Source organism: Gorilla gorilla, chromosome 9 (genome assembly GCF_029281585.2).
Source record: "Gorilla gorilla gorilla isolate KB3781 chromosome 9, NHGRI_mGorGor1-v2.1_pri, whole genome shotgun sequence".
NCBI lineage: Eukaryota > Metazoa > Chordata > Mammalia > Primates > Hominidae > Gorilla > Gorilla gorilla.
In genome coordinates, this window is record NC_073233.2 from 79,242,117 (window position 1) to 79,267,030 (window position 24,914).

The 24,914-nt window shown below is 49.1% G+C and overlaps 1 long non-coding RNA gene across 1 annotated transcript; it reads right to left on the minus strand.

Moving 5' to 3' along the window:
• LOC109028803 (uncharacterized) lies at positions 1-24,661 on the minus strand. The gene is made up of 5 exons (XR_002007776.3): positions 24,641-24,661; positions 23,233-23,336; positions 9,194-9,320; positions 3,451-3,579; positions 1-107 (listed from the first exon to the last, which is right to left on the minus strand). It is a non-coding gene; the product is annotated as an uncharacterized lncRNA (long non-coding RNA).
• Between the last annotated feature and the right edge of the window lie 253 nt (positions 24,662-24,914).

A 24,914-nucleotide genomic window follows, 5' to 3' on the forward strand; every position in this document is an offset into this window, starting at 1 on the left:
GTGACTTTCTCTTTGCTGGGTGTTGTGTTCAAAGGCGGCTCCGTCACCAACATGGGGTGCTGCTCTGGGGCGACGTGGAGCACCTGGTAGAAGGAGTGATGCCAAATCTGGGAGAAGACGGGATACAGAGTCAGCAGCTTCCTGGGGCCAAGGCCAGGCTTCTGCAAACGGGGCAGGGCATGGCTGCAGGACCAGGCAGGGCTTTAGGTTTTGTTATTTTATGTTATCTTATTTTATGTTATTTGTTTGACAAAGCAGTATTTTATTTTTATTTTACTATTTCTATTTTTCTGAGACAGAGTCTCGCTCTGTCGCCCAGGCTGGAGTGTAGTGGCACGATCTCGGCAGCTCACTGCAACCTCCAGCTCCCCAGTTCAAATGATTCTCCTGCCTCAGCCTCCCGAGTAGCTGGGACTACAGGTGCGTGCCACCACATCCAGCTAATTTTTGTATTTTCAGTAGAGACAGGGTTTTTCCATGTTGGCCAGGCTGGTCTTGAACTCCTGACCTCAGGTGATCCACCCACCTCAGCCTCCCAAAGTGCTGGGATTACAGGTGTGAGCCACTGCACCCAGCCGTCAAAGCAGCATCGTAAATAGCACTTGTGATGGCTGAGTGACAGAGAGGTCATCCTGATCTGAGGGAGCATCAGGGAGACAGCGTGCCTTCAGCAAGATGCAGAACCTCCACTCGGTCACCAGGCCTGGGGCTAGGGCGTGGGGCTGAGACCAGTGAGGCCCAGAGCTTGGCTAGAGCATCTCGTGGTCTGATGGGGTCAGATACCACCACCAGGACTTCAAGGGTGTGACACAAACTGGGACTCAGACGGGTGGATGCTGCACAGGGAGAGAGTGCAGGTGTGAGCCCAGTATGAATGGAAGCTCCACTGCACACCAGGCCAGCCCTGGACAAGCAACCTGATTCTGTTGAACCTCATTCCTCATCCTCAAAACAGGAAATGTTCCCTGCCTCACAGAGGAGTGTGACAGTGAAATGGCGGCCTCGCCGAGAAGTCTGGCGCATTCATGTCCCACGGTTGCCATCACAAAGCCCCAGAGACAGGGCACCTCACACTGCAGACACTCATTGTCTCCCATTCTGGAGGCTGGAGTCCCAGATGAAGACGCCGCAGGGCTGGTTCTTCCCAAGGCCTCTCTCCTTGGCTTGCAGGCACTGTCTTCTTCTGGCTGTGTCCTCACAGGGTCCCCCACTGTGTGTCTGCATCTAACTTCCTCTTCTGATAAGGCCCCAGTCACATTGGATTAGGGCCCACCCTAATGATGTCTTCTTAACCTAGTTGCCGCTTTAAAGCTGCTATCTCCAAGTACAGTCACACTCTGAGGCATTGGAGGCTAGCATTTCACATGTAAATGTTGGGGGACACAATTCAGCCCCTCACACCCGGTACAGTAGGGGCTCAGTACACCATGGTTGGTTATCCGGTGTGAGTCGGCTGCCTGTCCCTGTGGGGGGACGTGCCCCTGGGGGAGGGCAGTGTGGAGGGGCGGCCTCCTGCAGGCAGGCACAGGACCTGGAAGCATGAGGCCACAATCCCTGTGAAAGAGCAAGAGCCAGGCATCAGCTGCAGGTGTGGCCCATCCTTAGATGACCAGCCTGAGGCAGGGAAGGGACACAGCCAGACATGAGCTTGGAAGAGTCTCCTGAAGACAGGGTGGGGTGATGAGAGGGAGGAGGTGGGAGACATGGGCACAGAGGAGGGTCACGGTGTGATGCTGGCAATTCAGGGAAGATGGTGAAGCCAGGAGCCAGGACCCCTGAAGCCACGCAGGACCCAGAGCCTTGGGCTCCCTCAGGCAGGTGAGCCCCCCACAAGGCAGCAGAGGGCGGGGGGCCCCTGGGGCCCATAGCTGAAGCCGTGCTCTCCAAGACCTGTCTACACGGCCCGTGTTTCTGCATTCCCATCACATTGGGCGCCACAGCCACAGCTGTGCAGGAAAAAACACTTGTGAACGGTGCTACCACTGCCCCCGCCAAGATGGCCCCATGGCCCTCAGGCCCTGGAAGTCAAGCCCTGTGCAGACCTTTCCTACATGGAATCAGGACTGGCTTGTGTGACCAACAGAATGTGGCAGAAGTAACAGTGCGACGGCCCGGGCTGTGCCACGGTGGCCTGGTGCCTCCACCTTGGCCTTTTCCATAGTTCCCCATGGGGGAAGCCAATCGCCAGGCTGGCAGGAAGTCGAACAGCCCTGGGGGGAGACCCCCATGCAGAGGAAGCACCCCGCGGCCACCTGATACTGCCGCCTTGGAAGGCGCTTCTCCAGCCCCAGTCAAGCCTGCAGCCAACACAGCCCCTGAGCTGTGGCAGCCACTTGAGACCCTGAGCCAGAACCAGCCTGAGGAGTTACTCCCAGATTCCTGACCCACAAAACTGAGAGTGATGACCATCGGCATTTTGAGCCTCTGCATTTGGGGCTAATGTGTGAAGGCAGCATTAAAACATTGTGATCAGTTGAATTGTGTCGCCCCAAAATTCGTATTTTGAAGTCTTAGCCCCCATACATCTGAATGGGACCTTATTTGGAAACAGGGTTGTTGCAGATGCCATCACTTAAGAGGAGGCCGGGTCCCCAATCCCATAGGAAGGAGAAAATGTGGACACAGACACAGACAATGCCACGTGAACCTGAAGGCAGACATCGGGGTGACACATCTGTGAGCCAAGGGGAGCCAAAGACTGACAGCCACCAGGGGAGAGGCCCAGGACACAGGCTATGGCACGGCCCTGCAAGGAACCAGCTTGGCCCACACCTTGACCTTGGACTTCCAGCCTCCAGGATGGTGAGGTGATGAATTCCTGCTATTGAAGCTGCCTCGTCTGTGGCTGGGACAGGGACACAGTAACCAACAGGTACATCCTCTAAGGCAGTGCACGGCCTGTCCAAATGCACATGGAGGTCCTAGCCAGAACTTCAGTTACTAAGTGAGGGAGCTGCAAGTTCACCATACTTACCACTTCTTAGTGTTTGGGACTGAAGACTTTTTTGCCATTTGTTTGTCTGCTTTGAGACAGGGTCTCCTTCTGTTGCCCAGGCTGGAGCACAGGGGCACAATTGGAGCTCACTGCAGCCTCCACCTCCCAGGCTCAAGCAATCCTCCCACCTCAGCCTCCCCAGTAGCTGGGACCACAGCGGCACAACACCACAGCCAGATTATTTTTTAATTTTTTGTAGGCATGGATTCTCACTATGTTTCCCAGGTTGGACTCAAACTCCTGCACTCAAGCTGTCCACCTGCCTCAGCTTCCAAAAGTGCTGGAATTACAGGCATGAGCCACCGCGCCTGGCCAGGACGGAGGACTTTTTATCCGTCATCTCCCTCAGCCCTCACAGCAGGGTCTATGTTAGGAAGGCCTGCACCCCTGTCTCATAGCTGGACCTAGCTAGGGAGGCCTATGAACACTTCCTGCCTGGCAGAAGCTGTACCCACCTTCTCCATGTTGTCCCAGTTGGTTGTTGTTGCCCGAGAAATGGGGTATTGCAGGTTGAGTTTCCCTCGTTTTTTCTGAACCTCCTCTCCAATGAACTAGTCTTCCTCTTCCATCCCCAGCAATACATTCTGAAAGACACAGGCCAGGACAGATCAGCTTCTAGGGTTGACTGGGGTTGGACTCCCCTGCAGCTGGCTTTCATTTATGGAGACCCAGTGAGCAGTGGCTGGGAGGCCACAGTGGCCTTCGTGGGAGACTCCAAGTCACAGCACCAGCATCCACGACCTCCTCGAGACCTGTGAGCTATTTCAGAAATGGCCGCTAAGAGGTTTTAGCAAAGTACCTGCAAGGTAAGAGTGTGCCCGAGGAGTCATTCCTAGGACATTCGTCCTGTCCACTTCGTAGATGAGGAAACGGGACAGCAAGGAGAGAGGCTGCTGCAGAAGGAGAGGTGAGGGGAGATGCACCAGGAATACCACGGTGCTGCTAGAGGATCGAGTCAATTAAGCCCACCGGCAGGAATGCATTTCATAAGCTGACATCGTGGTAGGAGGGATCATCACTGCTTCCACATTTGCTTCAGAAGGTTGACCGGGAAAGGGTCTGTGATGTAATTCAACTTCTGCTATTTTTTTAGGAAGATAAACCTGGCTACTTTCAGGGCAGATTAAGCTATCCGTTCCATCATTCAGAGGTGATTTTACTTGATGGCCCATGTATTCATCTGGGTCCACTGAGAAACAGACACCAGGATGGAATGAAAGGTGCAAGAATGTGATTAGGGAATACGCACACATTGGGGACAGTGGGGAGACAGCAGGACAAAGATCGAAGAGACAACAGGCTGCTGTCCAAGTCTGAGCCTGGGTGCAGGGAACAGGGAAGCAGATTGGCTGGGTGACCTTAACCACCGTGCCGTCTAAGGGAAGGCTTTGCAAGGTTGTTGGAGAGTTCTTGAGCCAGGCTCATTTATCACAGGAGTGCTGGGTTTCCCGAAAATGGGCTTGACTTGCCTTGGTGTCACTGCCATCCTCAGTCGTTGGCTGGGAGCAGCAGGTAGGAAGGATGGCCTCAGTGCAATGGTGCTGTGCCGCAGGGACATAATGGTGCCATGCTGCAATGAGGCCATGGTGCCACGGTGCAGTGACGTCATGGTGCCATGTTGCAATGACGTCATGGTGCCATGCTGCAGTGACATAATGGTGCCGTGCTGCAATGAGGCCATGGTGCCATGGTGCAGTGATGTTATAGTGCCACGGTGCAGTGACGTCATGGTGCCACGGTGCAATGACGTCATGGTGCCACGCTGCAGTGATATAATGGTGCCATGCTGTGATGATGCCATAGTGCTGTGCTGCAATGACGTCGTGTTGCTGTGCTGCAGTAACATAATGGTGCCATGCTGCAGTGACCTCGTGGTGCCACAGTGCAGTGACGTTATAGTGCCATGGTGCAATGATGTCATGGTGCCATGGTGCAATGGTGCATGTGGTGGAACAACCATGCCATGGTGCAGTGGCTCAATGGTGCCATGATGTCGGGTGCAAGAGTGCAATGGTGCAGAGATGCAATGGAGCAGTGATTTCAGAGTGAGGCCCCTTCTCCAGGCAGCCACAGCTCACCTGCTCAGAGCTTTTCTATCTTAGGAGTTTGTCTCTTCAGCAGAAGAGGTTTGTATTTGGGATGAGAATCACCAGCTATGAGACCTGGGGAAAGTCGTGTCCCTTCTCTGAGCCTCCATCTTCTTCTCTGAGCCTCCATCTCCTTCTCGGAGCCTCCATCTTCTTCTCTGAGCCTCCATCTCCTTCTCTGAGCCTCCATCTTCTCCTCTGAGCCTCCATCTCCCTCTCTGAGCCTCCATCTTCTTCTCTGAGCCTCCATCTCCTTCTCTGAGCCTCCATCTCCTTCTCAGAGCCGCCATCTCCTTCTCTGAGCCTCCATCTCCTTCTCTGAGCCTCCATCTTCTTCTCTGAGCCTCCATCTCCCTCTGAGTCTCCATCTCTTTCTCTGAGCCTCCATCTCCTTCTCTGAGCCTCCATCTCCCTCTCTGAGTCTCCATCTTCTTCTAGGAGCCTCCATCTTCTTCTCTGAGCCTCCACCTCCCTTTTGGAGACTCCATCTCCTTCTCTGAGCCTCCATCTTCTCTGAGCCTCCATCTCCCTCTCAGAGCCTCCATCTCCCTCTCAGAGCCTCCATCTCCCTCTCGGAGCCTCCATCTCCTTCTCTGAGCCTCCATTTCCTTCTCTGAGCCTCCATCTCCATCTCGGAGCCTCCATCTCCCTCTCAGAGCCTCCATCTCCTTCTCTGAGCCTCCATCTTCTTCTCTGAGCCTCTATCTTCTTCTCTGTCCAGTGGGAACAATGTCCTCTCTTCCTCACACCTCGCCATGGCGCTGCTGGAGGATCAAGTCAATTAAGCCCACCAGCAGGAATGCATTTCATAAGCTGACATCATGGTAGGAGGGATTGTCACTGCTGCCACCTCCTCGAACGTTTCTCAGCCACCCACATCTAAGTGTGGTGGGTAGGCGGTGGGGAAGGGACAAAGTCATGGGTGTGCAGAAGGAACAATGTTTTCTCCAGTTCGAAGTTGCTGTTTGAGATAAAAAGATGGACAGTGCTGGGCCTGGTGTCCTTTCATCAGGAGGCCTGTGGGTCAGAGCGGCTGCTCTACTTGGAAGGGACCCAGTGACTTTGGGCAATGCCTTCATCCTGCCTCTCTGTTCTCACAAGTCCTCCTACGAGGGGTCTCACTGCCATCTTGGCTGCCAGACTTAAGCCTTGGAAGGGGCGTGGGGTGGCGGAGCCCCAAGGGACACCCTGGGTCTCCGTGGCTATGACTTCTTGACTTGGGAGTTAAGGGCACTGCATTGAGCTTGTGGGAAGGGACATGCAGCTTAGATCTAGAAAAAAAGGTGACCTCTCTCAGAGACTGAAACTTACTCCCAGCTGCCCATGAAAATGAAACCAAATCAAGAGCCCAATCTGCTGTGGTTGAGCCAAGCAGTCTGCTGCTCCATAATTCATCTTGGTCACTCATTCTGTTTTGGCAAAGAATTTTCCTCTCGCTGTGATCTTGTGTTTCGCCATCTAGGTCAGCATTCCCCAACCTTTTTAGCACCAGGGGCCAGTTTCATGGAAGACAATTTTTGCACTGAGCAGGGCAGGGGATGGTTTCGGGATGATTCAAGTGCATTACGTTTATTGTGTGTGGCCCTGAGCTTGTTTTCCTGCAACTAGGACAGTCCCACATGGGGGTGATGGGAGACGGTGACAGTGCCTGCAGCCTAGCTGGGGTGGATTTGGAGGGGAGAGCCTCGCTCTCAGCAGATGCTCCCTAATGCACCCCCTCTAAGTCAATTCATACTCCAAGGATAAGGCCCCTTCCCTGGAGGAGGGGCTGAGAGCTGAGATGAAATTCCACATTGTAACTGTAGTGGGTTGAATGATGCCCACGCCCCTATCATTATGTCCACCTGGAGTCTCAGGTGACTTTATCTGCATCAAATGTCTTTGCAGAAGTGATAGTTAAGAATCTCAAGATGAGAATCACCTTGGATTACCTGGATGGGCCCCAAATCCAATGACAAGTGTCCCTCTAAGACAGAGGCAGGAGGAGATTTGAGACAGAAAAGGAAAAAGAGAAGGAGGCCATGTGAAGACGGAGGCAGCCAAAGGATGTCTGGAGCCCCCAGGAGCTGGAAGAGGCAGGAGAGATCACCTGCTAGAGCCTTGGGAGGAAACCAGCTCTGCTGACACCTTGCTTTCAGACTCCAGGTCCCCAGAACTATGAGGAAATACATTTCTGTTTTTTTTTTGTTTGTTTCGTTTTGTTTTGTTTTTGAGATGAAGTCTCACTCTGTCGCCCAGGCTGGAGTGCAGTGGCGCGATCTCAGCTCACTGCACCCTCTGCCTCCCGGGTTCAAGCGATTCTCCTGCCTCAGCCTCCAGAGTAGCTGGAATTACAGGCGTGTGCCACCACGCCCAGCTAATTTTTGTATTTTTAGTAGAGACGGGGTTTTGCCATGTTGCCAGGCTGGTCTCAAACTCCTGACCTCAGGTGATCCACCCACCTCGGCCTCCCAAAGTGCTGGGATTACAGGCGTGACCCACCGCACATGGCCACATTTCTGTTGTTCTAAGCGAATACACGAATATACTAGTCATTGTTATAATCACTGCCATCGTCATCATTGCTAAACACTCCCTATGGTCCAGAAACTGCACCAAACATACATTCACTCGTCTCATTTAACCTTCAGGCCGAATCTCTGAGATACATACTTTGGACAATCACATTATGCAAAAGAGATGCCTCTGCCACAGCAGCACCCTTGCGCTGAGTCATGCATGTGCTGAGGACAGGGCTGAGATTGGAGCCTCAGTCTCCCCGGCCCTGAAGCCCCAGCTCTTAACCACTGAGCTCCATAATCCCCAAGCAGCAAGCTGGTTGGCTAGCTTGAGTGCAGGCACCTGCGATTTGCCAGGGTGGTCCCTGCTATGATCCCTGACACTTGGACAACGAGGAGGAAATCCACTGGCTCCCAGCATCCATGTGCATTTTATCCTCTTAGAGAGGGAGACGGGATTTTCTCCTCTGTCACAGCTCCGGGGGCCAGTGTATCTTGGATAATTAGAAACACTGCCAATAATTTGATCCAAGTGCTGCAAAGCGCAAGAGTGATCGCCATGAGGTCCTGCGACATCTGAGATCTTCCACGTCACGACGCTGCTCCCTACCACGGACGATTGGAACTTCCGGAGGATGAGCTCCATGATCCAGAGCATGAGCTGGGAATGCAGATGCACTGGGGGGTCTTGCCCCACCACTTTGTCACCACGTGGATTCGAGAAGTCACCTCTCGGAGCAGGTGGTTCCTCCGGGAGAAGAGGCATCTCTGTCCCTACCTGGCATGCGGCCAGGCTCAGACCCACTCGCCCAGTTTCAGTTATGATGCGACTGTGTTGTCCGGGGGAGGGGGATGAGCAGTTGGTTTTTAATGGGGCCAGAGCTTCCATTTGGGAGGATGAGAACGTTCTGGAGATAGATGGTGGTGAATGTTCTTGATGCCACTGAACTGTGCAGTTAACACAGCTTTACACTGTGTATACTTTACCACAATAGAAACACCTGTGTTTCTAAATTCCCTTGAAACACAGGAAGATCTGGCGATGTGGGATCCACTTGCTGGCATGTCAGAGATGGGCCTCTTGGAGGGCCTGTGTCCCGGTCCCCACCCGCCCTCCTACTGCCCTCCTATCACGGAGGCTGAGTGTCCATTGCCACTCACCCTAATGGACTCCCGTTTACCCTAAAGGCAAATTGCTCCTTCTCCGTGTCCATACTTCTCTGAATGTGAGAAGAGCCAGAGATGGGAGACGGGCAGTAAGACTGATTTTTCACAATGCATCCACTTTACTGATTTACACATCGCTGCTCCCTCTAAGCCTGCAGCTCTCAGAGTGGGCTGCATGCTGGGAGTGGTGAGAGGGGCAAGGCCTTGCCCACCCCATCTCCCACCCCGGACCAGCTGAGGCAGAGACTCTAGGTGGCCCGGCCATCTGTGTGTTATCAAGCCAGGTGCTCCCGACTTGGATTTGTGGAGGCACATTCGCACCCACCACGCCCCGCTCAGGGGATTGCCTTGGCCACCCTGTGGGAGAGGGGATGGGGTTGACCGGGCCAGCGGGCCACCTCTGGATGAGCAGCACCCCACAGGGAGGAGACCCCGACATCACTCACATCGTGCTGAAGTTTCCCGAGGACAGTGGGGAACACGCCCATTGGGCTTTCCATTCCTGCAAATCCCACCTTGCTGAAGCCAGAGCCGTAGTCACAGATGAGGGGCACGCTGTCCATGGCGGTGAGGCTGGGGGAGAGAACACACGGTTACCCATGCCACTGCATGGCACTGGTCCCTGGGACGGGCACTGTGCTGGGCGTTAAGCTTAGGGCTCATAGCGCCCGGGGGCCCAGGGCAGTGTGGGTGGCCCCCCACACCCAGAGCTGGGCCCTGGGTGGGCAAGAGCCACTTCCAGGATGCCGCGTGCAGTTTGTTGGAAGGGGGTCCTTTCCGACGACCATTTGCACATGGGTGCCCTGGAGAAGGGAGGATTGGGGGGCCCTGCACTAAGGCTTTGGACTCCACCTGTTTCTAGCAAACTGTGACCTGCTTCGCAGCCACTTATCTGAAGCAGCCCCTCTCCCCTTCGTGGAAGGGGGAGACCTCAAGAGGAGCTGGGGCCCTAGGTGGTCTGCAAGCTGTGGTCACAGCCGGATTCCTGACTTCCAGCTCCAACGCTGCCTCATCTGGGAGGCTTCACTGACCTCCTGGCCCTGGTTGAAACCATTCTCTCCCTCTGCTTTGCTTCTAGAGAACGTTTTCCATATTTTTGCAAGTTTAGAAAACATGCAGAAAGATACAGAGCATCAAAATCACCTGAGGTTCCTGCCCGTGGTCACCCCTCTGATATTTTGGCATTTCCGTTTTCAACCTACTTTTTTTTAGACAAAGTCTCACTCTGTCGCCCAGGCTGGAGTGCAGTGGCATGATCTTTGCTCACTGCAACCTCCGCCTCTCAAGTTCAAGGGATTCTCCTGTCTCAGCGTCCCGAGTAGCTGGGATTGCAAGTGTGAGCCATCACACCTGGTCACTTTTTTGTATTTTTAGTAGAGACAGGGTTTCGCCATGTTGACCAGCCTGGTCTCGAACTCCTGACCTCAGGTGATCTGCCCGCCTCAACCTCCCAAAGTGCCAGGATTACAGGCATGAGTCACCATGCCCAGACTGTTTTCAACCTACTTTTATGCACTGTATAGGTTTTTAAAAAATCAACTACCCTCAAAAATGAATGAATCCATTTTCTTTTTCGAATATTGCATTGTGATTAAATATTTATTATCACAAATGTTTTCTTCGTTTTATAAGTGACTTTTGGATCTTTTTTCGATAAAGAAAGAATACAGGCTCATTGTAGAAAATAGAGAAAACTGTGAAGAAAAACAAAACCCTTTCCAAATCCTGCTAATCGGAAGTAACTTTGCCAATATTCAGCTCTCTACCCTGACAGTCGTCACAGAAAACAGAGGGGTCTCCGTTCATCTAGTGCCTCTGTGAACAGCTGTGTGAGGTGCAACTCAGTGGGGCACGAGGGCGTCTCTCACTAAGTTGCTAGCTATACACACTACACATATTACAGTATGTACGGTTTTGTGTTAGACTTTTCAGTGGAATCTTATAGCCATTTGCATGTTATGGAATATTCGATGGAAACATTTTCCTTCTAACACCATCTACCACATCTGCTATGAATCCTCTGTGGAGCCTGTAGGTCCTATTTTTTTGGTCACCGTCAGCAACCCTGGGATAATCTCCTTAGTCATCCTTCTTTTTCCTGCATTTTGGATCAGCCCCTTTCCATCACCTCCTTCGAATGACTAGTTGGAAGAGCAAAAATTTTTAAAGGCTCCTTAAACATTTTGCCAAATTGCTGTCCAGAAACGTCGGTCAGTTTGCCACAGCCACATCAGGCCCTTGTCACACGGAGCTGCCATCATCTCTGCAGGCCCCTGTCTCGCATCTCCATGTCAGGCCCATGCCCCCCGCTCTGCGTACTGCATGCTCAGCTGATATGGCTGGATGGCTTTTGAACCCACCTGGTCTCTCATGTGGGGGCTTCATAACCTTCCTCTCTGGAATATTTGCTGGTGTCCCATCTGTCTGCATGTTGACTGCGTATGTGCAGCCAGGCTGTTGCTTCTGGAAGGCCAAGCATCGGCTGCCTGTTCATTCCTGTGCATCCTGGACATGCAGGGATGGAGGAGGCTTTGTTTACTGCAGTTTTGTAGTATATTTTGAAGTCTCGTAATGCCAGGTTTGTGCTTTTGCTCAGGATTGTTTTGGCTATTCAGAGTTTTTTTGGTTCTGTACAATTTTAAGATTTTTCCAATTCTGTGAAGAATGTCCTTGGTATTTTGGTAGGGGTTGTGTTTAATCTGTAGGTTACTTTAGGTACTATGATCATTTTAACAATATTTTTGGATCCATGAGTATGGGATGTCGTTCCATTTGTTTTTATTTTTTGTCAGTCACTTCTTAAATTTATTCCTAGGTATTTCATTTTTCATAGCTATTGTAAATGGCCTCGTCTTCTTGATTTCCTTTTTAGCTATTTTGTTGTTCATGTATAGCAATGCTACTGATTTTATATGTTAATTTTTTATCTTTACTAAATTCATTCAATTCTAAAAGATTTTTGGTAGAGTCTTTAGGATTGTCTATATATAAGATCATATTGTCATATTGTCTGCAAATAAGAATAATTTGACTTTTTACTTTCTAATTTGCAATAGAGCCTGAGACATGAGGGGCACTTGACAGCACAGGAAACACTTGGGTGCATTTCCTGACCTGACCCTCACTGCGGTGACAGGTGTGATGGCCTCAATGATGTTGATAGTGATGATGATGACAATGATAATGATGACTATGACAATGATGATGATGACAATAATGATGACAATGACAATGATGATGACAATGATGACTGTGACAATAATGATGATGGCTGTGACAATGATGATTATGACTATGACAATGATGATGACATTGACAGTGATGACAATAACAATGACGATGATGATAATGATGATGACAATGGTGATAATGATGATGACAATAATGATAACAGCAATGACAATAATAATGATGATGAAAATGATAACAATGACAATTATGATGATGATGGCAATGATGACACTGATGATGATAATGACAATGATGATGACAATGATAATGACAATAATGATAACAATGACAGTGATGACAATGATGATGCTGATGGATTGTCTTGATATGCAAGGCATTTCCCCCACGTAAATCAGCAAATACCCAATGTGGGAGCAGACATCCAAATACCTTGCTCTTTCTACCAAGTGCTATGCATTTGGGGCACAGAAATAAATTGATTCCAGGGCTGGTCAAGCTGTTTTCATTTTTCCTTTGGTACAATAGCATTTGCATTCTGATGTCAAAGATGTGGTTTTTCCTTTGTTTTGTTTTAAATCATCTGATGTTGGCTTCCACTCCCAAAGAAAGAGGGAAATGAGGCCATAAATACTTGCACTGCTCTCCTGAGCCAAAATATTTTCATCTGGGGTGTGTTGAGTGGAATAAAAACTGGTTCAGTGCAGGGAAGGCTTTTGCCTCCAACGGGCTGAATCCGAGTTTGCCCCAGCATGGTGTGGCCAACCAAGCAGCACGCTTCTACTTTACTCCAAATCCTCATTGATCTGAAACTTACTTGTGAATCCAAATATTGACTATCAATGCACAGAAGTAAAAATCTAAAGAAAGCATAACAGAAATTGGAAGAGGCTAGCTGCAGTGGCTCACACCTATAATTCTAGCACTTCAGGAGGCCAAGGAAGGAGGATTGCCTGAGCCCAGGAGTTCAAAACCAGCCTGGGCCACATAGAAAGACCCCATCTCTACAACAAATTAAAAAATTAGCTGGGAATGGTGGTGGCACACACCTGTAGTCCCAGCTACTTGAGAGGCAGAAGCAGAGGCAGAGGTAGGAGGATTGCTTGAGCCCAGGAGTTTGAGGCTGCAGTGAGCCGACATTGCACCACTGCACTCCAGCCTGGGCAACAGAGCAAAACCTTGTCTCTAAAAAAAAAAACAAAAAGAAAGAAAGAAAGAAAAAGAAAAAGGAAAGAAATCATAAAACATTGCTCAGCTACTGAGAAAAGAAACTGTTGGTTCACATCACTGACATGGAAAAGGAAGGAAAGAAGGCATTGCCCTGTTTCAGGTTCTGTGCTGGGGACATAACTAATACCAGGGAGAGAACTGGTGACAAACAGGTGCAGAGAGGTAAGAGGTGGAGCCCACCCATAGTCCAGGCAGGGCCCCTCTGTGTCATTGCTTCTGCATGAGTCCACTGTGAGGTGCCTAGCAGAGGTCATGGCCTCTTGACCTAGTTGGGGCTTCTGGAAGCTGGCCCAGCAGCCTCCTAGAGCCTCTGCCTCTCTTTCCACTCTAATCCTGCTCCAGTCTTAAGATTTGGATGAGGTGGGCCCTAAGGGCTCACAGGACCCATGCTGGCCAGTAAGATTATTCCACTCCTTGGCTACTAAAGTTGGCTAAATAATGGTCCCTGTCCTCACACCACATCCTAATGTGTATATGTGTATATGTGACCTTCCATGGCAAAAGAGACTTTATAGTTGTGGTTAAGTTATAGATCTTGAGATGAGGAGATTGCCCTAGATCATCTGGGTGGACCCTAGGTAATCATGAGGGTCCTTGTAAGAGGAAGCAGGAGGTCAGAGTCAGAGAGATTGGAAGATGTTATTATTGCAGTGAGCCAAGGCATGCAGGCACCTCCAGGAGCTGGAAAGGGCAAGGAAATGGGTTCTCCCAGTTCCTAGAGCCCCCAGAGGGAAAATGGCCCTGCAGACACCTTGATTTTGGCCCACTGAAATCCATTTCCGACTTCTGACCTCCAGTACATTTCAATTGTCTTAGGTCAAAGTTTGTGTTGATTTGTGACGGCTACCCTTGACCAGGGTGGGCGTGTGACGCCAGCCACGGTTTCTTCCTGGGATCTTGGTCAACTCTCAGGAAGGATACTCTCTTCCCTTGGATTAAGGATCTGGGAGAACCTGAAGTGAGCCTGGAGTTGCCCCTGTAGCTGCCTTGCGGCCCCACAACCAGAGCTTCCCTGAGGAGGAAGTCAGCCCTCAGGAAGCAGAGGAGAGACATGAGGAACAGAATTTTTACGGTATCATTGGAGCACAAACCTCAGCCTGCCCTGCACTGTTCAGCCCAGGGAGCCAAATAGAATTTTTTCCTGCCAAATGGTTTCTGTCACTTGCAACCAAGACAGTCCTGACTGATTTTTAGCAATTGGGCTTCTTCCTTGGCCCTGGGCATTAGAGCTTCATAGGATGGAATGCCCAGAAAATCACTGGAATTAGAGATATATGATTATCCTCTGAAAATGCTCTTGTAGATTTAGCTTAAGGTAGATTAGGTCAGAGGTGATTAATTCTGAATCAAGGGTTATCAGTATTCATTCAGCAAATATTCACCAACTGCCTCCTAGGGGCACGGTGCTGTTCTAGAGCGAGGAGACAGTGAGGAGGATTCAGACAAGTTTCTTTCCCCATGGGCATGCTGGTCTCCCTGGGAAACCAGACATTATATGGAATTTATTTATTTATTTATTTGAGATGGAGTTTCACTCTTATCACCCAGACCAGAGTGCAATGGAGCCATCTCGGCTTACTGCAGCCTCCACCTCCTGGGCTCAAGTGATTCTCCTGCCTCAGCTTCCCGAGTAGCTGGGATTATGGGCGTGCACCACCACACGCAGCTAATTTTTGTATTTTTAGTAGAGACAGGGTTTCACCATGTTGGCCAGGCTGGTCTCAAATCCCTGACCTCAGGTGATCCACCTGCCTCGGCCTCCCAAAGTGCTGGGATTACAGGCATGAACCACCGCACCTGGCCCAGAATTTATTTTTAAATTAAAAAGTCATTCGAAATTTTTCAATTGTGATCAGTGCCATCGAGGCTGCCTGTGCATGTCTTGTGACGTCACTTGTCCTGCCTGGAGCATTGACCTATGAATGCAGTGTGCAAACGTCTCAGAATAGCAGTAACGCAGACAGGGGGAGGTGCCAGATACTTCTGGGCCAAAGTGGGTCAGGGCCCACCAGCTCTGTTTGGGTGACCATGCATAGCCAAGCCACATACTCGTGGTCCTCTGGAGATGTTGGTCTTGATCGTTTTCTGCTGTGGGCTGTCCTGTGCCTTGTAGGATGTGTAGCTGCCCCCCAGCTTCCACCCACTAGATCCCTGTAGCACCCTCCAAGTTGTGACAACCCAAAATGTCCAAGCTTTGCCAAGTGTGCCTGCAGAGGGAGTGGGAGGTGGACAAAAGAGTCCTGGCTGAAAGGGAAGGGCCTTCATGATGCAGACCTGTGGAAGCCAGGTGGGAGGACAATTCCAAGGGGTGAACCAGTTAGAACCAGATTTTCCAAGCTTATGAAATACTTTCCTCACCAGGGAAACCACCACAACAGATCTGATACTATCATTGTTTCTCTCCATCTTAATCCAAAATCATTTATTCCATCACAAGAAGAAAAAATCAGGAAGTTCAATATGTCCCAGGCAGCCCTGACATCATCGTGTCCTGCTGCACCATCGGGCACATCATGCCTGACTCCCCCCAAGGCTGCGACAGGAGACATTCTTCCTGCTCAGGACTCTGCTGTTCCTGATGGGTCCTGTGCCTGCTTGAGTCATGTGGCTGCAGAGAAGAGGACTGATGTGAAGACTTGTGTTTAGTAAACTGTACAGTGCTGTACATACCTAAGGGGTGATCACAATAATAACATCAAGGAGTTATCTCTATTATATTTTGGGCAATTTGAATTTCCCAAAAGGGAGAAGTTGGGGAGGGACAGAGAGAATGAGAGCGAGACAGAGAGAGAGAAAGAGAGAGAGAGCGAGAGATAGATTGTGAGAAGGGGATGTTGGAGTGTTGGAGAGGGTTAGAATTGGAAAATAAGTTGGTAGACTGAAGTATTTGCAAAGCATTGTGTGAGCTCCAGGATGGATGGATAGATGAGTGAATGGATGGGTGGGTAGATGAATGAATGAATGATGGATGGATGGATAGATGAATGGATGAATGGATTGATGGATGGGTAGGTGGGTTGATGGGTGGGTAGATGGATGATGGATGGATGGATGGATAGATAGATGGATGAATGAATAGATGGATGGATGGGTGGATGAGTGGGTGGATAGATGGATGGATGGGTGGATGGGTGGGTGGGTGGATGGATGGATGGGTGGATGGATGAATGGATGAGTGGATGGATAGGTGGGTAGATGAATGAATGAATGTTGGATGGCTGGATAGATGAATGGATGGATGGATGGGTGGGTGGGTGGATGGATGGGTAGATGGATGATGGATGGATAGATAGGTAGATGGATGAATGGATACATGGATGGGTGGGTGGATGGATGGATGGATGGATGGATGGGTGGGTGGATGGGTGGGTGGATAGATGGAGGGATGGGTGGATGGATGGATGAATGAGAGGATGGGTGGATGGGTGAATGGATGGATGATGGGTGGTAAGCCCGTGGATGGATGGATGGATGGATGGATGCATAATGTAGTGATTTCTATCCTTGCATCTCTTATACCTCTCTAAGTTCAGACAGCCTTGTCTCCACCTAGTCCATTTTTTGGAAAGAAATCTTTCAAAACAGGCCTTATAGAAAGAGAAATGATGTACCTGCCTACTCCCTACTCAAACTTTCTACGATCTTGGCATCCCTTTATAACAAATCATAGTTCAACCCTACAAGTGTGCATTGAATAATAACTTATTACATTACTTTAGTGAGTTCTTGGATCTCTCCAAGTGCACAGAGACACCCTTGGGGGTCCCACCTTTGTCCTCTCTTCTCAAAGAGCCTGAACATCCCTGATGCCCTGTGGATGAGATCTGTTCTTCTCATGGGAAACAGATAGGATTCACAGAATTTAGCTACTGTGTTTTTCTTAAGCAAATTATACTAAGATCCATGTGGCAATGTCCCAGAAGAGAGACCACATAGAGTTGCAAGGGAGCAGAACATGTACTGCTTACATCCTTCCTCTCTTGAGAAGTTGTGCCAGTTGGCTTCCAATGTTTCTCATGGAAAATAGGGTGAAGCAAACCCCAGATGATTTAAAGGGGCTGGGATAGGATGTTCCCCAAGGCACTACCACAGGCTCTGAGCAAAACCTTGTTTCTGCTCTCAAAAAGCTCCCAACTCATAGGAGAAAGACATTTGTAAAAAAGAAATTAATGCAATGCGACAAGGGCTGTAAAAGGAGGCAACAAGGTGAGTTGAGCTTTGAAGCCTTGAACAGATTCTAGGCAGGGACAAGCAAAAGCCCAGAGCTGGGCAGGGAGTCCTTGAAGACGTATGTGAAGGGACATTCCAATGGTCTTGGGTGTCATCCATTCTTTACGCCCCCAGTGCTGTCACATCTGTAGGGGTTCACTGAGACATTTATAACAGCAGCCACACAGAGATGACTTTCTTGTGCCAGACACTCTCTAGATTAATCCCGCTAGCCTCTCAGCAACCTTCTGAGGCTGGGTAGCATCAGTCTCATTTTTTCTGTGGAGGGATCAGGCTCAGGGGAATGAAGTGAGACCTCCAGCTATGAAAGCTGGAGCTAAAAATTCGATGCCAAGCAGCCTCATTCCCTATCCTTTCTTTCCACCTGAGTGGTAAATTGCAAACAGCCATAGATTCCTTGCAGCTGCTCTTGTTACGAGGTGGAGCCTATTTTCCCATGCTTAAACCTGGACTGGTCTTGTGACTCCTTTGATGGATACAGTGTGATGAAAGTGACATTGTGTGAGCTCCAAACATAGTCATCAGAGGAGCTGCAGCTTCCTCCCTTGCTATGTTCAGACCACCCTGGTGTGGGAGCTGGAGTTAGCCTCTTGGAGGAGGAGAGGCCACGTGGAAGAGAACCAAGATGCCCAGCCAACAGCCAACCACCTGCTAGACATGTGGCTGAGGCTACCTTGGATAATCCGCCATCAGATGACCTGTGAGGTGACCCCCACCCCCAGGTGCACAAGAGAGCTCAGAGAGACCAGCCAAACCAGCTCAGACCAGAAGAACCCCGAGCTGACCCACAGACTGGTGAATATAATATGACGGTTGTTGAAAGCTATAAAGCCTCAGTAAGGTTGTGCTACACTGACCTGCATCTGTACTCTAAACAAATGGTCCTTCCCAGACCTCCATAGTCTGCTTTCAACTGGCTCAAAGTCATCCACTCACCAATACAAAGATGGAAAACACAGAGAAGCTAAGGGGATTGTTGAAAATCACACTGTAGTAGTCTGAACCAGAGGCTGGCAAACAAAAGCCCAGAGGCTAATTCTGGCCCACTGATTGTCTTTGTAAATTAAGTTTTATTGGAACTCAGTCACACTCATTTGCACCCTGTCTCTAGCTGCTCTTGGGCTACTACGGCAGAGTTGAGTAGTTGAGAACATGTGGCCCACTGTACTAGTCCATTCTCGCACTGCTGTAAAGAAATGCCTAAGGCTGGGTGATTTATAACGAAAAGAGGTTTCGGGCCGGGCCCAGTGGCTCACGCCTGTAATCCCAACACTTTGGGAGGCCGAGGCAGGCGGATCACAAAGTCAGGAGATTAAGACCATCCTGGCTAACACAGTGAAACTCTATCTCTACTAAAAATACAAAAAAATTAGCCAGGTATGATGGCACACGCCTGTAGTCCCAGCTACTTGGGAGGCTGAGGCAAAAGAATCGCTTGAACCCTGGAAGCGGAGGTTGCAGTGAGCTGAGATTGCACCGTTGCACTCCAGCCTAGGCGCCTGAGACTCTACCTCAAAAAATAAAAAAGAAGAAAGAAAAGAAAAGAGGTTTAATTGGCTCGCAGTTCTGTGGGCTGTACAGGAAGTGTGGTGCTGGCTTCCAGGTAGCCACAGGAAAGTTACAATCATGGTCGAAGGTGAAGGAGAGGCAGGGTCATCCTAATGGCCAGAGGAGGAGGGAGAGGGAGGAAGGAGATGCCACACACTTTTAAACAACCAGATCTCAGGAGAACTCTATCAGGAATAGCACCAAAGGGGGGGTATTCCACCCCCAGGATCCAATCACCTCCCAGCAGGCCCCACCTCCAGCATTGGGGATTACAATTCCACATGAGATTTGGGTGGGGACACAGATCCAAACCATATCACCCACAAAACCTAAAATATTTCTTATGTGACCCCCTTGTAGAAAAAGTCTGACAATCCCTCATCTAGACTGTATCCCTTAACACTGTGACAACAGTTCTCAAAGTGCGGACCCCAGACCATCAAAATTAGCTTCATTTGTTAGAAATGCAGTCTGCAGTCCTCATCCCAGATCCCCTGAATGAGAAACGCTGGGTGGGGGCCCAGCAATCTTAGTCTAAGAAGACCCCCAGGTGAGTCTGATGCCCTCCAGTCGAAGATAAGACAAGAAAACCACCACCTTCAGTTACAGAAATCTGTTGTGATTGTTGACTCTCCAGTCTGAAAAGCGTGTTCTCATGTCCTCACTCTAGCCTTTCAGGGAGGAAGAATTGCTCTCAAGTCCCATTTTACTAGTTTAATCTGCCCTTAGCAAGATTGGAGGCAGCTGAGAGCCACTCAGTAAAACGCTGGCAGCCCCCAGGAGCTGGCAGTGGGAGACGCGGGATGACTGTTCCTTCCAAAATAAATGGAGGGTTTACAGAAGGCATACAGGATATGTGGCGTGCTGCTGTGACACACAATCAGTTCTAGCCAAACCAAGCCCTTACATTTGAGTACCAAAGTCTGGGTGAAATAACCACCTCATCCTGGTTTGGTTTTTTCCAGTTTCAACATTGAAGAAGCCATGTCCCCAAAAACTTCTCAGTCCTGGTCAAACTGGGACAGGTCCTGGGCCTGGGATGTAAAAGGCCAGGCTTTCCTGCAAAGAGCAGGTAACATGGTGGCCGATCCCGCCCACGAGCATCCACAGATGCTTCCTACAGGTGCTGGAATGAAGAGCTGGAAGCAGCCCAGTGCTCAGGGAGTCAAGGCATGGCTGGGTAAATACAAAGGCAGCTACCACCCAGTGTGGGGCACCGCCAGTGGCATTCCCAGGAGCCCCGGGAGCTGCAGGGGTCACGGGGGCATCTGAGCCAGCAGTGCAGTGGCACATGGGCATCAGCCTGGATCCCGTACCCTGGGACAGTCCTCTGCCTTGAGTCACTGTGTTGCAGACCTGACGTCTCTCACTACAGCTGTCACTTGTCATGCCTCCCACTCTACTTTCCACACCAGCTGCAGTTCTCTGGGTGGGGCTGAGCATCTGCGGTTCATTCACCCTTACAGCTTCTAGAAAGCCACACTGCAAACCCTATCGGCCAGATGAGAGCTTCCCCAGGTCTAAGCTTCTCTGTCTCCCCAGGGCTGCACCCTGAGATACACATGCAGAAGGGATTATTTCTATTTTTATTTTATACTATGTTATTATGATATAAAACAAGATATATGTGACGTATATACATGTTAGGGATGACTTTTTTTTTTTTTGAGACAGAGTCTGGCTGTGTTGCCCAGGCTGGAGTGCAGTGGAACCATCATAGCTCACCGTAGCCTTGACCTTCCAGGCTCAAGCGATCCTCCCACCTTAGTATCCTGAGTAGCTGGAACTACAAGCATGCACCACCACACCTGGCTAATATTTTGTATTTTTAGTAGAAACAGGATTTCGCCATGTTGCGCCAGCTGGTCTCAAACCTCAGCCTTAGCTTCCCACAGTGCTGGGATTACAGGCCTGGAACCATCACACCTGGCCTTATTTTTTTCTAACAGACAAAGCCTTGCTATGTCACTAGGCTGGACTAGAATGCAATGGCGTGATCATAGCCCACTGCAGCTTCCACATCCTGGGGGCTCACATGATCCTCCCACCTCAGCCTCCCGAGTAGCTGAGACTACAGGTGCACAACACCATGCCTGGCTAATTTTTTTTTTTTTTTTTCCGTAGAGACAGAGTCTTGCTATATTACCCAGGCTGGTCCCGAACTCCTGGCTTCAAGCTAACCTCCCACCTCAGGCTCCCAAATGCTGGGATTATAGGTGTAAGCCACCTCACCTGGCCTTGTTTCAATAAATAAGTTAATAACCTGCTACCCAGTATAAGACATCACGTATTCTCCACACTTCCTGTTTAGGTCTTCCTCCCAATGATATCCAGCACCCTAACATTTTGCTTAATAATTCTCTTGTTCTTTTTAGCACTTTTGCCACACCTGTATATATCCCTAGAGAAGACATTGGTTTTGCCTGATTTGGGGCTTTCTGCAAATAAAATAACCACCTCGTATGTTTTTCCTGTGGCCTGTTTATTGTATTCGTCCTCTGGTGGTGCACCCATGTTGATGTGTGTAGCTGTGGTTTGTTTTTCACTGCTGTATAGTATTCCTGGTTCCACTGGATGAAAATGTGGTCATTTGGGCCAAGGGATATGTTTGGATAGCAACAGAAAGCTGGAAAACTGTCCTGTGTGGATGATACCATGCTTTGCCTGGAGGGCTTGATGGGGTGTGCAGGTGGACCCTGAACTGAATTTCGGGGGATCCGGGTGAAGCTGAACTCCCTCTGCTCCCCCTCATAGCACTTAGCCCCTTCCCTAAACACATATCAGTCAATTAACGTAAGTAATTTGGGCTGAAGCTTGTTCCCCTGGGTGCCATGCGTCTTGGTCTAGTCCTGAGGACATCACACGTACAATACTTAAGCATATATTTGCAGAAGTAATACGCACACAAATCAAAACCACGAAACCTCTGGAAGGGTAGAGTGTGAGAAAACAGCATCTTGCTCCCTCATTTGCACCCAGAATCCCAGCTCCTGTACCCCAAGTGAGCACGCAGCACATCCCATGAGTAGCCTGCACCTTTGAGCCTCTAGATTTCACTGCTGGTTTCTTGGTGCAAAGCAGGTTACTTCTGTGTGCACTGTGCTCCCCCTGGTGGCTGTTCCCTAGAGCACAATTCTCACGCCTCAGTCCCAAATCCAAGTTTCAGGAAGGAAATGGCTTCACACACTATTCCCTCTGACGCAAGATTGGTACTTTCAGCCTTTCAACCTACCCCTCACATAATACCTAAGAATTTTGCAACATTTTTTAAAGTTCTTAAAACAGAATCGTAAAAGGGAGAGGCAGTTTTAATATGTATGTACTTAATTAAAACATCTAGTTCTGGGTCCTAAGGGGATGGGGAACGCAGTCTCTGTCCTATAGGAATGGTGAGCGTGTCTAGCACGGGGGTTGGCAAACTATGGCCCACAGGCCAAATCTGGCCAACCGACTGCTTTAGTAAATAAAGTTGTATTGGAACATGCTGATTTAATTCTGTGTTTATTGTCTGAGGTTGTTTCTTGCTGCAATGGCAGAGGTGAGTAATCGCAGCAGAGACCTCCTGGCCTACAAAGCCCCAAATATTTACTCACTGGCCCTTTTCAGAATCAGTTTGCCCACTCCTGGTGGAGTGTTTCAATGGAGACACCTATGACAATGATGTATGATCAGCCTGGAAGGAAGCTTCCTCTTAGGATTTGATTTTCCATTCATTCATCCCGAAACTGTTGCATACCTACTATGTGCCAGACGTTATTCTGGCCGGAAAAGATTCTTGATGTTATTTTCAAACTTGGAGAGCTGTAGTATTTTCAGTGAGAACAGTAAGTCATACCAGTTACCAAGGTTGGTCATTCGGGCACAGATGCCCCCTCTATGCTGAACTGAAACTTATCTCAGGCCCTATCACCCCCTTTGCCTGTATCCCCTGATACTGTTGGAAGCCAACTCTGTCTTCTATGGAGGATATTGACAGTGAATTCCAGCTTGGTAGAACGGGGGAGGAAGGAGCGTGTTGGTAAGGTCTGGATCTGGCTACACTCTCGCTGTTAGTCTGGGCAGAGTCTAAATCGAACAGTGGGAGTATAGGCAGATCAAACCAGATCAAGTCCCTAGACCTTGACTGGAGGCCGCCTCACTTTCAGCAGTGGTAGCCGGCTTGTGTCGCTGGCGAGAAATGCAAATGTTTGTGAATTTCAAATATGTATATATATATATTTGTGCTCCAAAGGCAGCACACCCCCATATGATTCTCCAGACACCGGGAGGCACTCGTCTCCCCTCTCACCTTTGCAATCCCCAGGTGAAGAGGCAGCACCTGTTGGCGTGATTCTCAAGGGGGTTTGTGTTTATTCAGCAATTTTTGGTCTTGCTCAGGGATGTTCTCACTTCCTATTTAAAAATTAAAAAAATAAAAGATTCTGAAAGACTTAAACAGTGAAAACATTTAGGCCAAACCACAGCTACTGAAACATATATATATATATGCAGGAACAGAAAGCCAAATACCACATGTTCTCAGTTATAAGAGAGAGCTAAGCATTGAGTACACATGGACACAAAGAGGGGAACAATAGAGGGTGGGGCCCCCTTGAGGGTGGAGGACGGGAGGAGGGTGAGGATCAAAAAACTACCTATCAAGTACTATGCTTATTACCTGGATGATGAAATAATCTGTACCCCAAGCCCCTGCGACATGCAATTTACCCATGTAAATATATATATACCTATATATACATATGTGTATTTGGAAGAAAATACCAACCTGCTTTTCATTCACCAGGTGGCTGCACACAATGCATGGTTGGGCCTTCCCCTTAATAAACATACCTGGATAAAGAAAATGTGGATGCATATACACCATGGAATACTATGCAGCCATGAAAAGGAATGAGATTATGTCCTTTGCAGGGACATGGATGGAGCTGGAAGCCATTATCCTCAGCAAACTAACACAGGAACAGAAAACCAAGCACTGCATGTTCTCACTTATCAGTGAGAGCTGAACAATGAGAACACATGGACACAAGGAGGGGAGTAACACACACTGGTGCCTGTCAGGGGGTGGGGTGGGGGAATGGAGAGCATCAGGATAAATAGCTAATGCACGTGGGGCTTAATAACAAGGTGATGGGTTGATAGGTGCAACACACCACCGTGGCATACATTTACCTATGTCACAAACCTGCACGTCCTGCACATGTACCCAGGAACTTAAAATTAAAATTTAAATTAAAAAAAAAAAACACACACAGCCTTGGTTTAAATGTGGCCTTGCTGGTCTGTGTCAGACATGTTACAGAAACCCATCCCTCTCCTAAGAGTTCTGCCAGGACCCCTGGCTCCAGGACTTTGCAGCCTGCTTTTGAGCACATGCCCACAGAAATTACTGAATTCCAGGACCTCAAGAATCTTTTCTGGCCGGAATAAAGTCTGGCACATAGTAGGTATGCAACAGTTTTGGGGTGAATGAATGGAAAATCAAATCCCTTTTAGAATGGAACAAGATCACAGAACTAATTCGGTTCCATTTTCATCTACAAGGAAACCTTTTTTAGTAGCTGGAGGAAGAGGTAAAAAGTAGCATCAAGAGAAAATGTAAAACCACTAACTTTCACTCAGGAGAAACTTAAAACTCCCAGAGCAACCCCTATATGATTCTCCAGTCACCGGGAGGCACTTGCCTCCTCTCTCACCTTTGCAATCCCCAGGTGAAGAGATAGCACCTGTCGGTGTGATTCTCAAGGGGGTTTGTGTTTATTCAGCAATTGTTGGTCTTGCTCGGGGATGTTCTCACTTCCTATTTAAAAATTAAAAAAAAAAGATTCTGAAAGACTTAAACAGTGAAAACATCTAGGCCAAACCAGAGCTACTGAAACAAAGAACTCTTTGAAAATCACCTATAATGCAACCCACTCACAACCCTTCTGCTCTTTTCATTAGAGAATGAATCATTCCCTATAACTGAAT